This window comes from Scomber japonicus, chromosome 4 (assembly GCF_027409825.1).
Source record: "Scomber japonicus isolate fScoJap1 chromosome 4, fScoJap1.pri, whole genome shotgun sequence".
NCBI lineage: Eukaryota > Metazoa > Chordata > Actinopteri > Scombriformes > Scombridae > Scomber > Scomber japonicus.
In genome coordinates, this window is record NC_070581.1 from 33,170,461 (window position 1) to 33,188,172 (window position 17,712).

At 40.2% G+C, this 17,712-nt stretch overlaps 1 long non-coding RNA gene across 1 annotated transcript; it reads right to left on the reverse strand.

Moving 5' to 3' along the window:
- Positions 1-9,707: 9,707 nt before the first annotated feature.
- LOC128356789 (uncharacterized) lies at positions 9,708-11,132 on the reverse strand. Its single transcript, XR_008321197.1, has 3 exons — positions 11,093-11,132; positions 10,691-10,801; positions 9,708-9,767 (listed from the first exon to the last, which is right to left on the reverse strand). It is a non-coding gene; the product is annotated as an uncharacterized LOC128356789 (long non-coding RNA).
- Positions 11,133-17,712: the final 6,580 nt, after the last annotated feature.

Here is a 17,712-nt window from a genome sequence, read left to right on the forward strand (position 1 = left end):
TGTGTAAATTTTTAAGGGTGTCCGAAAACTTTTTTCCACCACTGTAGTTTGAGAGAATATTTGGTTAACATGTGAAAGCTTGTTTGAAGCAAATTAACAGTCTTAATGTTTGTTAGAAATGGTTTCAGATGTTCACCTTTGGGTTTAGAGGCTCTTTTCTTGCAGAGTATCAGCACAGCCACGGAGAACAGGAGCACGAAGATGAACAGAGTCAGACCCACGAACAGCAGCACACCTGTTGTAGATTAAACAGTAGAAACAGGTTTGTGGTCGACAGCGACAAACATTGTTTAGTTTGTCATTACATTTACAGGACCAGTCAAAAGTTTGGATACGCCTCCTCATTCAAATAAAACAACAAGAAAAATATCAAAACTATAAAAAAAACACATTTAATATCATCAAGTAGCAACAAAGAAAGTATATTGTGTTAAATTTCATTAGCCATGTTTTGCTTTGCTCACTCTTCATTCTCTCAGCCAGCTTTATGATGAAGGCACCTGAGATGTTTTTCTAACAGTCTTCCCACATATGCTGAGAACTTGGTTGGATATATTTGTTTGGTTTTTATTTTAGGTATTATCACTTTTAGTCCTTGTTTCTTACTCATTTTAATGCACTGATAAGAGCTGCTGAGAAACAGTATTTCGTCTCAATCTGTGTATGAAAAAACTTGTTAATATAAAATCATTACAGGTGACGACCTCATGATGCTGGTTATGATATTAATTATTGTGCAAAACTGTCATCAAGGCAAACAGTGACTACTTTCAGGAACCTAAAATATGAAAGATATTTGGGGGGGGGTGGGGGGTGGGGGGTTACAGTAAAGTTCCAAAGGTAAATGTACCTGAACCTCCATCTGTTGTTGTCTCAGTTTGCTTCTGTTCAGACTGTTCAGTGGTTTCAGTGGAAGATGCTGAAGGTGCTGAGCTTCTTCTGAAACTCTGTGTTGTTGTTGTTGGTGTTGGTGTTGGTGGTGGTGTTGGTGTTGGTGTTGGTGTTGGTGTTGGTGTTGGTGTTGGTGGGGTTGAAGGTCTGACAGTCGGCTTTGGTTTTGAAGGGGGCGGAGCTGTGAACAATAAAAAAGAAACACACTGATACAAAATAAATCCTGATGAGAGAAATAAAATGTCCCTTTAGCTGACCGGCTGCTTATAAAAACAATGGTAACATTAAATTATTTATTATTTTCATTCCTAAAAACACTGAGACAGTAAATGAACACTGACTGTATCAATCTTCACAGTTATTATTAGACCAAATATCAGGTTATTAAAATATCAGCTGCAGTCAGAAAAATGTTTCCTCTGACCTCCAGACACATGAAGAAACATTTTCATGACTTTCAGTAGAAACTCACCATCTCTGACGATGAGCTCAAACTGCCTGTATGGACCCAAACGGTAACTGTTCAAACCACACCAATAACGTCCAGAGTCAGATTTTCTCAGCTGTGTGATGGTCACATCCAGACGACTTGCTGTACTTGTCTCATAATATCTCATGCTGTATCTGCCACTTTGATGACTGTCACCATCCGTTTCAAGAATGTATCCTTTACATTCATCCTTACAGATGTACCTCCACCTTCCAATCGTGTTAAAGTTACATGTAGCTGTGACACGTTCTCCTTCAGTTCTTGTATAAATGGTGATTTGTGCATTGATGAGACCAATGTTTCCATCCTGCAGCACTGTTGGAAAACAAATCAACAATCAATAATGAACATTTCCACACTGATCCACAGAGTCACACTGGGAGCTGCCCAGTTCAACCAGTCTGTGATTTGACTTGATTTATTCTGTCAGGAAGGACTCGATGGATGCAGCATAAACTCTCACATTTTTCTGATGATTTGATTTAAATATTTTAAATTACATCTTTGTCCTCATTCATTTGTCTTTTATTTCTCCAAATGACTTTTTATGAAGTTTTGTTTCTTTTATATTTTGTTTTGATGCCTTTTATGTTTTATCTAAAGCACTTTGAATTGCCTGTTGCCACTAACTACTGCTGTTACAATACATTTGTTAGTTTGAATTAATAAAAAAACAAAAGAATTGAATTGTCTGGTGCTAAAATAAACTTGCCTGTATAATCACTCCTTCTATTTCAGCAACATAATACACTCCCACTAACTACTGCTGTTACTATACATTTGGTAATTTGAATTAATAAAAAACAAAGTTGACGTAAAATCACATTTAATTATCCCTCTTTAAAGTAAAAAATAATTGTCTACCTTTTTTAAAATATATTCATAGTAGTTTTGTATTAGAATGAAGAACAAGTTGATTTGTGTGTATCAGTGTTTGATTGACATTAGCTGACAGTCTGCATGTTACACTGTACAGAAAACACTGCTGTAGCTACAAGTCATAGACAGACAGTGAGTTGCTGACAGGAAGTTTGAGGAACAATAAAGAAACAAGCATCTAAACAGTCCAAAGTGACATTTTCAGTAATGCTAACATGCTGTTTAATGTGCTGCAGCATTAATTAGCGATCTGTCCGGCTAAATCTCTTTTCCAGGTCCTTTGTTTGGTGGTTCGTTCAACGAGCTGCAGGACAAGACGTGTTTTCATGTTTATAAGTTAGATAAGAAGAAGACATAATGTGGGTTGTTGCTCAGAGTCTGTGACTCCTTCTGCCACTTTGTTGTTATTGATTTTATATGTTGAATTGCAATGAGGACTCCAGCTATAGGCTGGGCAATATATCAATATTATATTATTATGATATGAAATTAGATATCTTCTTAGATTTTGAATATTGTAATATCATAATATAGCATTAGTGTTTTAAAGGCAGTAAAGTTTCGTCCAGCTCTGCTCCAGCTACATAAGTGGATGATGGAACAATATTAATTATAATCATGTAAAACTAGAGAATGTCATCATTAAATCTAATTATCTAGAATATACATTTCTCCTTTTTTCAGATTTCTTTTCTCAAAAGACATGTTTGTGATGTAGCATTATGTCGTTTAATTTCAGTTAATTTTTTATTTAATAAACATTGATTGTTTGTCCCTAACTGACCCCTAATCCTTCTATTTAACACTTTCACACAGCTGGAGGTAAAAATCTGTATGTTTGTGTGCCGCTTCCTGTCACCTGCCTATTAAAATCTTGAAATGTGCCCTTAAAATAACAGTGAAATATGCACCAGTGACTTCAGACCTGATTTTTGTTGGTCAGTAGCGCAATCGCTTTCCTCTGCCTCAAAATAGCAACGTGCTACCAATGCGCCTGAGCAACCTCATTTTGAGACCAACGCACCCATAGGTGCACAGACTGGTGCAAGTGCATTTCCTATTTAGACAACGTGGGCGAGAAAATGACAACTGCACCGGGGGAAACTAACAAAGACACAAGCCCACCATGAATGAACTGAATGGTTCACTAACCACCAAACGGACAAAAGAAACGTTGTGTTCACACTCTGTAGACTTCGGCTTCTACTCATATGTTTCTCTGCTCCTCAGTAAGAAGTTATATTTATTTAGTCAAATGTACCAGAAAGAGTTTCAAAAGCAGTTAAGCTAAAACAGTCAGACTGAAGCAACAGAACAAACACTTTGTTATGAATAAGGTCAAAAATACAACACAAAGAAACTGAATTCTGCTTCATATAAAACAAACACAGTTAGAAGAGTTGATTTTAGATCAATGTGAAAAGGATCATTTCTGGATGTGAGCCGGAAGCTCATTGACCAAGACGCAACTTAACCACTACATCCGTGGTTTGACTACGGCCTCTCCCCACAGAGCCCTTGTTTCCTGTCTACTCTCTACTGTCACTGTAATAAACACTTAGTCACAAACTGTCAAATGAACTGAAGTAAAACCTGTTTGCATGCAAAAATAACAAGAATTACTGATAATTCTCAGTGTTTAAACCCTTCAATGTTACAACAAGTGCTGCTAATGATTGACATCTTAAAGTGACTCTGTTCATCATGTTTAACCACAGAAATGTGTTCACATGTATCCCTCACCCCAACTTTAAATAAAGAATATAACATAATATATAAAAATAGGAAGTGAATGTACTCACTGAGGAAGAAAAAGCACATCAAAGTGTGACAATCTTTCATCTTACGCTCTGATAGTTTAATCCTTTCTTCCGTCTTCACTTGCAAACCAGGAACTTGTCTCTCACTTCTCTAAATGATGGCGCCCCTCCTCCAAACAACCACAAACACCTCTACTCTCCTCCCCTCTGTCTCTATTTATACTGCAGCTCTGCAAATACATGCAAGGCTGCAAGGATTAGTGCAATGTTTTCTATTATGAAATAATTATTTTAGAAAGATAAGTAGATTGACTTTATTGTCACTGTATATTCATGCAATTAAATTAAAATTGCTACTCTGTGGAGTCTTTGATAATGTCTTCACCACTCTCTGGAGCTTTTTCTTATCTGCAGCAGAGCAGCCTGCGTATCACACCATCATGCAGTAAGTTAGCAGGCTCTCTATGGTCGCCTGGTAATAAGCCACCAGCACCTTCCTTTTGGTGTTGAGCCTCATTAGCACTCTCAGGAAGTGCAGTCTTTGCTCTGCTCTCTTGATGGTTGCTGTGGTGTTGGCTGACCAGGAGAGGCCTTTGGATATTAGACGTACAGAGAGGGGCAAGATATGTTTCACATTTCCTCCTGAAGTCCAGTATTAACTCTTTGGTCTTTGTGGTGTTCAGTGTCAGGTTGTTCACTGAACACCAATCAGACAGTCTCTGAATCTCGTCCCTACATGCTGACTCATCTTCCCCCCAGCGATGAGGCCGAAGACAGTTTTGGTTATGGTGTTGGAGGAGTGGGTTAGTGTGCAGTCGTAGGTGTATAAGAAGTACTAGGGTGGACTCAACACACAACGTTGGGGTTCACCCTGCTTCATGTGATGGAGGAAGAGATGTGAGGACCAATTTTAACACTGCAGGCGATTTGTGAGGAAGTCTTTGATCCATGTGCAGGTGGAGATGGAGACGTCTAAGTCTTGTAGTTTGCTGGTTAAGACGTCTGAGATGATGATATTAAATGCTGAGCTAGAGTCAATGAAGAGCATCGTCAAATGTTCCGGGTGGTTCTGTGAGAACAGTGGCTTGAAAAGAAAGACACCCCCCTACATATTTGTTTATTCAGATTCATATTTACTGCTTATGTTTATTGTTTAATTTATTACTATGTTTTATTTATTTATAAGTAGTTACTGTGGCTCTAAATAAATAACATAGGCATTGTACATTGAAGTAATTACTGAGTTTTACCACAAGAGGGAGTTTGTGGTCGTTCTCTGTCAAGGAAAACCAGAACATTGTTGTCTGTGTATATTTTTAGGTAAGGACGCAGTAAAGCAGTCACAAGTTACTTAGAGGGTCAGTGAATAAGGGGAGGTTGGCCATTTACCCCTTTTGTTGTGTGTTTGTTAAAGTTGAAGTATGTAACTCTGACACCAAGCGTTTAGAAATGTTACTGTGGCCCATGTTCAAAAACACTGGAGAGAGCAGTTACTCCTTTTTGGGGGGGGGGGGGTGTCACAGTAGGTGTCTGTCTGGGGACAGGGGTGTTAGCTACCAAAGCGCCTCTCTACCACTGAATACTTAACATACAGAGTCCGAGAAGAGCCACAGAAGAAAAAAACTAAAAACAAATGGTTCGATTTCAGCAGGGGGCGTATGCTGCAGGTCATTCCCCTCTCTGTTTCCTGTTGGCCACTCTGCCAGCTACTATTAAAAATAAATCTTAAAAAACAAACAAACATATGCACTCGATTTATTAATCAGTACATTATTGATTAGTGCTAACCTGATTAAATCCAGGTGATCCATTCTGAGGACACATGATGATGAATTCCATTAAATCAAAGCACTAATTGTTAAATTGAGATCATGAATTAGTTTTATTTCTCTCTCCATGGCCTCTACCACGCTCTGTATTTACATTATACATCTTTTATCATTTCACAGTATTCTTCCATCGTCTACAAATGAAGCTTGTTTCACACAGCAGTAAAGCATAAATACAGAAATATCAATATGCAGTTACAAAATATATATTTGTGCAGATCCACTAAACAGAATAGCTTATTGAAACACATTGGACAAAGTTTTTAAACCTGACAGATCAGATTTCAAACAAACATTATGCAAAATAAGCAGCCTGAAGCATTTTATGTGACCTTGTACCAGGCAAAACTTATTTTACTACACTAATTATCTTCTAGTTCATAATTATGTATCCGCACCTGGTAAAGACTAAACTTCCTGTTCCACGTGTACATTAGGGGAGAACGGGGTTGGTAGTCACACTCATCGGCCTGCCTGGTTCATCAACCAAAATGTGAGATAAAGCAACACTAATAGCCAACAGCAGGGGGCGCTAATACAATCAAGTAAAAGTAAAACTAACAAAGAAGAGTGAATCATTAGTTGCAGTAATAATGGCAAGCAGAAAACGTACAGAGAATGGTGGATGAGAAAAGTTAAAAGAAAGGTCAAACCTTATGTATCAGACTCATGTATGTGGTTGTGGAGGAGCGAGGGGGCTGAGGATGGCGGACTCTGTGAGGGTCTCTCACCACGTGGGAACAGGAGGACAAAAATTAAGCAATGGTGCCGACTCGTGGTAAACGCTCCCAAACACACCGGCTCAGGAGGATGAGGCTAGGATGTAGCTTAGCTTTCCTTTGTTACCTCACTAACAGCTGTGTGATGCGGGATGTATGTGTATGTGGTGTTAGTAAGAGAGAGAGAGAGAGAAGGAAGATGGCGATCAAGAGAGAGACCCTAACCCTGCGCACAGCCTGGAGGCGATATACGCTTGTTACCTGATGCTGGCTAACAAAACCGCTCAGCTGATTGTTGAATGACAAAGGGGGCTAACTATCTAGTAGCTTTAACAACACTGATCCTGACGGGATGACCACAACATAAACACAAACATTAAGACTCGTAGGAGTCATCAAATGAGGACGTAACAATCCCAAAACACAAGCTAGTACAGCAGTGATATAAAACGCTAACTAGCATTACAACACACAATTTAGCTCTGCCCAGACGAAAAACCTCTTACTATTCGTTGATCTACCGATGTAGATATATGGCATGATGCAGCTGTGTGGGATGGTTTTGGTGGAGTGACGCAGAAACTTAGACTTGTTGGTGGGCCGTAGGTAAAGGTCGTCCACCAGCCACAAACGAAGTAGGATTCCTTCCTTCTGCAGGTACAATTCAGAGCAGCGTCTGTGATAAGCAGACTCTCTCGGATCCTTTTAAAGAGCAAGAGAGAGAGAGAGCAGCCTCGCCTCTCCTTTTGCAGCTTTGGTGAGTTCAGGTATCTCTCAGCCAATGAGGGAGGAGAAATCCACGGGGGTCGCCTGGGTTTGGATTTGGGTTGAATTTGAACTTGAGGCTTGGGGGAAGGGTCCTGGTGCCCTATTCTGTGTTTGAGTATGTGAAGAAAACTCAAACTCAGGCCTTGCTTTTTACATACAGGCCTTAGAAACAAAAACGGGGAAACAAAGGAGCCATGTGCTTTTGTTCAGGCCCAACACGAGGTTACAAGCCATATAAGAGGGAAGCATGTCAGTACTGTGGTAGCATTAGTCTCAAATGGAGAAGAGGAACTGTTTCTCTGAGGTCACACTTTTTTTTAGATTCATATGCTGGTTTCCTGTTTGTGTCGTTCTCTGGCTGCTGTGGTTTCACCTTTGTTTCTCTGGTCACATGTTTAATGCTAGTATCAACACTTTGTCTTTCAACTACTGTTGAAGCTTTCCGAACCTCCAGTCGGCCACTTCTGAATAATCCACCTTTGTTTGTTTTCTTCTTTTTTAAGACATTAAAAGGTCCGTCCACACTAAGAACAATAACTATAACAACAACTATGTGAGGGTTCACACTGAACTCTAACGTCCTGTAAAGAGCACACTCTGCACGTTCCAGCTGTGTCTGCAGCTAATTATTGATGAGCTGTTACTGCTGTTTGTTGCACAGAGACAGAAAAAGAAAAGCGGAAGGGCGGCGGCTGATTCAATGTGTTGATCACAAGTATTTCAGACACTAGTTCCTGTTAGGGCTGGGTGTCGTTTAACAAATTATGATACCAACACCAATCCAAGTTTCCTTAAAGTGATACTGATACCAGTTATTTACTAAGCATTAAATTGCATGCAATCCTCCACATCTAAATGATTAGATTTTAACACAAATGCATTTTGAAAGTTTTAATATGCAACGCTTGCATTGATTGGCTGTGAGCAAGTCCATACAAATAGTCATATTTTCCAGCTCTGGGTGCAAAAAGGATCCATTGCAGGCTGCTGTATGGTTTATAGGAAGGATTCTGATTGGCTGTCAGTGCTTCTATCGTCCATCAAATCGCTCTGAAAGTGATCCAGCAATATCGTTCTCCACTGTCGGTGTCGTCATAGTTGTGTCGTGGACTCCAACATCCACTGGAGGTTTTTTAAGCTACACATTTATATTTATAGTTCTTGGTGTGGACAGACCTTTACTCTCCTGCTCTGTGTTTATTTTATAGAAGAAGGTTTTCTGGGTCTCTGTGACATTTCTAAGCATCAGTCAGCTTTACAATCACACTGAGCTGCTGTCAGAAGCTCCACTGGAGGAGTTTAAGGGAGTAAGTGCCTTGCCTGAGGGAACCTGACGTGTAGTTATTCAAGAAGAAGAAAGTCGGCAACTTTCTTAGTTACAGTCCTGCTGGTTTCTCTTCACGTCTCTGTATTTTGGACCTCTGTCCTGCTGTCATGTTGTCATCCCTCCTGCTTTCTGACAGCTTCCTTTCACTGTCAAAGAGTCTTCAAAGGGAAATATCACCCTGGCTTCCTGGAAGATTAGTCTACTTCACAATTTCGTCCCACTGAAATTCGTCATATAGGGTCCACAAAGCAAACACAACCAACCTTTTCTTTTGATGTCTTTAAAGCCCCAAATTATACATTATGTCTTCAATTATCATGTATGAATTAGGCGAATACACCTACCTGACCTCTCATACTAACACAAAGCTAATAGCGATACTCTTACGAACCCACAGTGATGCTCAAGCCGAGTGTCTGCAGACCCTTTCCAAGCAGCCAAAGCTTGTACGCTGCTCGTTAATCTCCATCTTTTAGAAACAAACTCAGCATAGTATCGATAGCAGTGAACGGACGGCCGTCAGCAGAAAGGAAAACTTTGGTGAGCTATCTGGACCTTTTTTTTTTAAAGTAACGTGAGATTTTTTGAGTAACGGCCCCGACAAATATATAAAAACATTACATGTCTTCTTACTTCAATGTCAATTGGTTCATTCTGGAAATGATCTTCAAAATACCATCTCACCCTAATTCACAAAACTTCAGTACCAAAACTTTTTAACAGTGCCTTCTGCGGACTGAGATCTAATGAATGTGACTACCAACCCCATTCTCCCCCTGAAGTACACTGTTGTTATTAAAGACTTCTTATCAGATGTCACAGAGAAAAATCTACTTTTCTATTTGAGTGATGCTCATCCGAACACAACCTGTTCACCTGTTGGCTACTGAGGGAGGAAACAGGATGTCAGCAGCATTAATGCTTCTGCCGTGGATTAACAGTTGAGTACAGAGGCTGTGAATCTACTTTGGCATCAGTGCGTCTCTGAGGTGCAGAGTAGATAACGTTATCAGCCGGACCAGAGGGGGCGCTGCTGAGTGAGGAGGCAGCTCTGTTGGAAAAATCTACCTGAGTGTAGAGGAGTTCATTCGAGTCGTCTTCAGGCTGGAAGGAAAGAAAGAGCTCAAGGTTTATATTTTGACACTGAAGCAGCATGTCAAGTTTTAGTCCTAATAACAACATAACATAAGTTGCCGAGAGCAACCACCAAATACAGTGATTGGCTGAGATAGCTATGACCTTAATATTAAACATAAGGTTGAATTGTTACCTTTTTGACAATATTGACAAAAAATGAAATTCTGCAGATCAATGGTTAATGCCAATAAACTTACTGTAGCTACAACTTTAACCCTTGAGAGGGGAGCGTGTCTATGTTCCCACTTTCTAAGAGATTATTAAAATTCAGACCCTATGTTCCCACATTCCTCCGTCCCACAGACATGTTTGGTGTCCTGGTTCCTCTGTGAGGCTACAAGTGAAAGTCCCTCATGAGCAATAATTTACAAATTAAGCACTGGGGCGGGCACAACGCCGTCTTTTTGCGCTCGCAAGATCAGGTAGCCCAGGCTTTTCTCCTCATTGGGTTGACCAATTCATCTGATTCGGCACGGCACATGGGCTTTAAGCATGGGCATAATCAGGGACTTATGGAGCCGAATTTTCAAATTTCACAAATTTAAAACATTTAAATGTTGAAGTTCTATCCAATCTGCTGATGCCTGACTATCATGCTGGAGACTGGGGTTTGTTTCCCACTTGGGCCGAAAAGATTGACGTGTGACACTGAGTGCCATAGACCTGTACGAGTGTGGGGAAATTTGGGGGGATAAATGTAATGGATGCAATTGTAAAATATAACCCTAACCCTGTGGGAACATAGGGCCTAATTTTGAAAAGAAAGTTAGAAATGTGGGAAAACCGGGCTGTGGGAACATAGAGCTGACCCCCTTGAGAGTCTCCACAATGTGGTCAACGCTACTGTTTTCTGACCACAGAGCTAAAATGCTGCCACAGTTTTTTCTTACTTTTCTCAGAGGACGTGAAGCTGCAGCAGTGACGGTGCTGTAGTCAGCTGAGTTTTCCACAGGAGCAGATCTGCTCTGTCCGTCGACCGCTCTGGTCTCCTCTCGGCTGGTCTGCAGCAGAACAAGAAGAAGAAGATGGGTTTGGTTTGAATTACACTTTTTTTCTGAATGTTTAAACACTAACAGTGATTCTTGATGCATTATCTTTGAAAGTGTTCTTCATTTATACTGTCAGTGTATAGTTGGTGCTTTGTGTGCTTATTCAAATCATGGTTTTGTGATTATTGATTCAAACATAGTTGCTGGTTTGGTGTGTAGAGATCTCCAACATAGCCCATTGTTTCAAAGATAGTTTCACAAACACTAAAGATGCTCAGATGTCATAAATTCACTTAAACTCACCTCTGTGAAATTAGCATACACTGCTTCCTCAGGATGTTCTGAAAAACACAAAGTTCAGAAGAATAAGTACATGCTAAAATATCTGAGAGACATTTGAGGCTCTGGAAACACTTTTGATTGTTTCTGAAGATTAGTCAAATTAGTCTGACTGGTTAAAAACATTTTCACACATAGCAACACAGTCATTCAGTGTTCTTCAGCTAATCGCTCCTTTAAGCCACTAATCTATAACAAAGAGTAGCTAGAAATGCAGCTTTTATAGTTAGCCAGAGCTTGCTAACCCAAACTTTAAAAAGGTGTGTTCAACACAAATGTGAAGCAAATTTACACCTGGCTTTATTTATGAGACTTTGGCAGTTGGACAGTTTGTGGTAAATAAACACACAGACTGAACAACTTAGACACAAACCAACATGGACTAATCCAAACTGATCAGGAACTCAAAATCTATTTTCCTCGTAAAAGTCCTCCTGAACATAATTTGGTCAAATTTAAACTATTGTGAAGGCACAATGAGTCTCTGCCTGAAACATTAGGGAACATTATTCATCTTTAAAATAAACCAGCTGAGTACAAACTGCACATAGTTTGAGAGAATATTTGATTCACATGTGAAAGCTTGTTTGAAGCACATTAACTGTCTTAATGTTTGTTAGAAATGGTTTCAGATGTTCACCTTTGAGTTTAGAGGCTCTTTTCTTGCAGAGTATCAGCACAGCCACGGAGAACAGGAGCATGAAGATGAACAGAGTCAGACCCACGTACAGCGGCACACCTGTTGTAGATTAAACAGTAGAAACAGGTTTGTGTTTGGATCAAGTTTAGATACGCTTCCTCATTCAAGGGTTTTTCTTTATTTCTGTTTTCTACTTTGTAAAACAATAAGAGAAACATCAAAACTATTTAAAACACATTTAATATCATCATGTAGCAACAAAGAAAGTATATTATGTTAAATTTCAGATTCGTCACATTAGCCATGTTTTGCTTTAATGACAGCTCATTCTGTGATGTAAATACTCAGAAATGACAATAAAGACCTCATGAAGCTGGTTATTATATTAATAATTATTGTGCAAAGCTTTCATAAAGGCAAACAGTGGCTACTTTGAGGAACCTAAAATATGAAAGATATTTGTAGGGGGGCGGTTACAGTTCAGTTCCAAATGTAAATGTACCTGAACCTCCATCTGTTGATGTCTCAGTTTGCTTCTGTTCAGACTGTTCAGTGGTTTCAGTGGAAGATGATGAAGATGATGAAGGTGTTGAGCTTCTTGTGGAACTCTGTGTTGTTGTTGTTGTTGGTGTTGGTGTTGGTGGGGCAGGTCTGACAGGTGGCTTTGGTTTTGAAGGGGGCGGAGCTGTGAACAATAAAAAAGAAACACACTGATACAAAATAAATCCTGATCAGAGAAATAAAATGCTCCTTTAACTGACCGGCTGCGTATTAACGATGGCAACATTAAATTAAAATAATCTATTATTTTCATTCCTAAAAACACTGAGACAGTAAATGAACACTGACTGTATCAATCTTCACAGTGATTATTAGACCAAATATCAGGTTATTAAAATATCAGCTGCAGTCAGAAAAATGTTTCCTCTGACCTCCAGACACATGAAGAAACATTTTCATGACTTTCAGTAGAAACTCACCATCTGTGACGATGATCTGAACGTCCTGGCTGTACCTTGGCAAAATATAGGTGTACAAACCACACCAATAACGTCCAGAGTCAGATTTTCTCAGCTGTGTGATGGTCACATCCAGACGACTTCCTCCACTTGTCTCATAATATGTCATGCTGTATCTGCCACTTTGGAAACTGACACTCTCTCTTTCAAAAATGTATTGTTTACATTTGACCTTACAGAAGTACTTCCACCTTCCAGTCGTGATGAAGAAACATTTAACTGTGATACTTTGTCCTTCAGTTCCTGTATAAATGGGGGTGTGTGCATTGATGAGACCAATGTTTCCATCCTGCAGCACTGTTGGAAAAAAAAAATCAATAATGAGCATTTCCACACTGATCCACAGAGTCACACTGGGAGCTGCCCAGTTCAACCAGTCTGTGATTTGACTTGATTTATTCTGTCAGGAAGGACTCGATGGATGCAGCATAAACTCTCACATTTTACTGATGATTTGATTTAATTTAAATATTTTAAATTACATCTTTGTCCTCATTCATTTGTCTTTTATTTCTCCAAATGTGTTTCTATGAAGTTTTGTGTTTCTTTTCCATTTCTTCTCGATGCCTTTCCTGTTTTATTTAAAGCACTTTGAATTGCCTGTTACTGAAATGTGTGATACAAATAAACTTGTCTGTATAATCACTTTCCTTCTACTGACTGACAGTCTGCACGTTACATTGTATAGAAAACACTGCTGTAGCTACAAGTCATAGACAGACAGTGAGTTGCTGACAGGAAGTTTGAGGAACAATAAAGAAACAAGCATCTAAACCAGGGGTCTTCAACAGTGGGTCCGCGACCCCTAGTATACAGACATCTCAACTCTCCTGGACGTTCCAGGAGTCTCCCGCATATTGATAGCAGCTCCCTGACGCCCGCACATGAGATCCAATCTCCCGGAATCTGGAGCGAGAAGAGCGCGAACTAGACTGACTGCGCGCATGTGTGTTTGTGTGACTATAAATGCAAGCATCTAAACCAGGGGTCTTCAACAGTGGGTCCGCGGATTTACTGCAGGGGGGTCGCGAAAGTTTTGGTTGATTAGGCTTTTTTTATATTCCCCCTCGCAATTTTTTCCACAAATAGAAATGTCTTTAAATACAAACACAACATGTCTTTAACATGAATCCAACACACTGTAGTGAACAGATAAATGGAGGCAGAAGACGTCTTTCAGTCAGCAGTGCACACATTCAGCGACACACAGGAGCTCTTTCAAGCTGAGCACCGGTTCATTCACAACACCTGTTCCCGCCTAAGAGGAGGACCCGCCCCTATCGCTGCTGTGCCAATCACGAGGCCGTACCTTGCACAATAAAAACATGAATATATGAACCTGTGTATTACAGATATCTCAACTCTCCTGGAACTTCCGGGAGTCTCGCATATTGATAGCGGCTCCCTGACGCCCGCACATGAGATCCAATCTCCCAGAATATGGAGCAAGAAGAGCGCAAACTAGACAGTGACTGCACATGTGTGTTTGTGTGACTGCTTATTAGACCGATCACACCCCCACCCCATGCGGACCAGCACCGATCGCAACCCCCCCTCCCCAGACCGACATCAAGTGTAACAGGAAACAGATGATCTTATTAATTATTGTTAGGTGCTGCTAATTGCAAGTCAAACATTTACTATTGTTAATGGAAACTTTAAGAATCACAAATTATCATTAGAAAGCAAATCAGTAAATTATTTTCTAAGTTTCTCCACATGACAACACGTTATTTACGGGTTTTTTTTTCTCTGCTCAAAAAGAGGAACTGAATGTTTCACTAACCACCAAACGTTCAAAAGAAACGCTGTGTTCACACTCTGTAGTCTTGAAATGCTTTTTGACTTCAGCTGCTACTCATATGTTTCTCTGCTCCTCAGTAAGAAGTTATATTTATTTAGTCAAATGTACCAGAAAGAGTTTCAAAAGCAGTTAAGCTAAAACAGTCAGACTGAAGCAACAGAACAAACACTTTGTTATGAATAAGGTCAAAAATACAACACAAAGAAACTGAATTCTGCTTCATATAAAACAAACACAGTTAGAAGAGTTGATTTTAGATCAATGTGAAAAGGATCATTTCTGGATGTGAGCCGGTAGCTCATTGGCCGAGACGCAACTTAACTGCTACATCCGTGGTTTGACTACGGCCTCTCCCCACAGAGCCCTTGTTTCCTGTCTACTCTCTACTGTCACTGTAATAAACACTTAGTCACAAACTGTCAAATGAACTGAAGTAAAACCTGTTTGCATGCAAAAATAACAAGAATTACTGATAATTCTCAGTGTTTAAACCCTTCAATGTTACAAGTGCTGCTAATGATTGACATCTTAAAGTGACTCTGTTCATCATGTTTAACCACAGAAATGTGTTCACATGTATCCCTCACCCCAACTTTAAATAAAGAATATAACATAATATAAAGCAATAGGAAGTGAATGTACTCACTGAGGAAGAAAAAGCAGATCAAAGTGTGACAAACTTTCATCTTACGCTCTGATAGTTTAATCCTTTCTTCCGTCTTCACTTGCAAACCAGGAACTTGTCGCTCACTTCTCTAAATGATGGAGTCCCTCCTCCAAACAACCACAAACCGCTCTACTCTCCTCCCCTCTGTCTCAATTTATACTGCAGGTCTGCAAATATATGCAAGGCTGCAAGGATTAGTGCAATGTTTTCTATTATGAAATAATTATTTTAGAAAGATAAGTAGATTGACTTTATTGTCACTGTATATTCATACAATTAAATTAAAATTGCTACTCTGTGGAGTCTTTGATAATGTCTTCACCACTCTCTGGAGCTCTTTCTTATCTGCAGCAGAGCAGCCTGCGTATCACACCATCATGCAGTAAGTTAGCAGGCTCCCTATGGTCGCCTGGTAAAAGACCACCAGCACCTTCCTTTTGGTGTTGAGCCTCATTAGCACTCTCAGGAAGTGCAGTCTTTGCTCTGCTCTCTTGATGGTTGCTGTGGTGTTAGCTGACCAGGAGAGGCCTTTGGATATTAGGACCAGGAACTCGGATGTCTGCACAATTTCCACACGTTCCTCATTTATGCAGAGAGGGGCAAGATCTGTGTCACATTTCCTCCTGAAGTCCAGTATTAACTCTTTGGTCTCTGTGGTGTTCAGTGTCAGGTTGTTCACTGAACACCAATCAGACAGTCTCTGAATCTCATCCCTATATTGACTCATCTTCCCCAGCGATGAGGCCGAAGACAGTTGTGTCATCAGCAAATTTGGTTAAGGTGTTGGAGATGTGTGGGGCAATTTTAACTCTCTGCAGGCAGTTTGTGAGGAAGTCTTTGATCCATGTGCAGGTAGAGATGGAGAGGTCTAAGTCTTGTAGTTTGCTGGTTAAGATGTCTGAGATGATGGTATTAAATGCTGAGCTAGAGTCAATGAAGAGCATCCTCACACGTTCCAGGTGGATCTATGAGCTCTGTAAGCAAGCTGATGAGGGTCGATGTGGGAGGGAGGCTTGTTTTTAGGTGGTGTAGGATGAGTTTCTTGAAGCACTTCATGATCATTGGAGTGAGTGCTATTGGACTGTACCCAAGAAGGTATATTCCAGCGCTCCCAAAGACTTCAGACTAGTGGCTTTAACATCACACCTCATGAAAACCTTTGAGAGGCTGGTTCTGCAGCACCTCAGGCCCCTGTGACAGCCAGGACCCGCTGCAGTTTGCATATCAGCATGCAGGATGCCAACATCTTTGTGCTTCACAGAGTTTACACACACCTGGAGAGGCCACAAAGCACTGTGAGGATCATGTTCTTCGATTTCTCCAGTGTTTTTTACACCATCCAGCCAGTCCAGCTGGCTGAGAAGCTCTCAGTGATGCAGCTGGACCAGGACCTCCTGGCTTGGATAACGGACTACCTCACAGACAGGCCGCAGTATGTCAGGCTGCAAGGCTGCTTGTCAGATGGGTTTTAAGTAACACTGGCACACCCAAGGAACTGTACTGTCACTATATACACCTCTGACTTCTGCTTCAACTCCGTGATGCACAACCTGCAGAAGCTCTCAGAGGACTCCTTCATTGTTGGCTGCATCACAGACAATAAGAAGGAGTATAGAGACCTAGTGGAGAACTTTGTAGGATAGTGTGACAGGAACCAGCTACAGCTCAACATACGGTAAACCAAGGAGCTGATGGTGGACTTCCAGTACAGAAAGTCCCCAATAAAGTTACCCCATACCTATCATTCAGGTCCACAGAGACCGGCTTTTTTGGTCATTTTGTTAAGCAACAATTAACATTCTGGTTGCTGCTTCTCAGTTGTGATGATTTGATGTTTTTCAGTGTCATGAATGAAAGTAAACTCCTTAAACTCCTCCTCTTAGAAAATATAACACACATTTCTCACTATTTTTTTTTTTTTTACGTTTATGGACAAAAGTAAATAATCCGCAGAATGGTTTCAAAAATAGAAAAGCAGAACATCAATAACTCTGATGCAGTTTGCAGAAACATTAAGCCTTAATTCATTGTAATAAATGCATCACAACAAAGCGTTTAGAGCCTTTGAGTCTGCAGCGAGCCTTTCTACAAATATTCACTTCAAGTTTTTATAACTTTAAGCATATTTAACATAGATATCCAACATCATAGCAGTATATAAATATCAGAAACATTAGAAATACTGCAAAGTTTTGTCTGAGTCCTCTACATTAGCAGCGCCACTACTAATGAAGTGATACACCAACTACGTCATAAAACTTCAGATGTAAGTAGAAACATTCAAAGTGGATCATCATCATTACATAAACCTCACAGTTATCATCCACAGACATTAAAATCCATTCTTACTCTTCAAGCTTCTTTTAGGGAGACTAAAGTAGTAAAAGTCTTAACCTGAAGCATGATGGCGGAAACAGGATGTCAGCAGCATTAAAGCTTCTGCTGAGGTGAAGT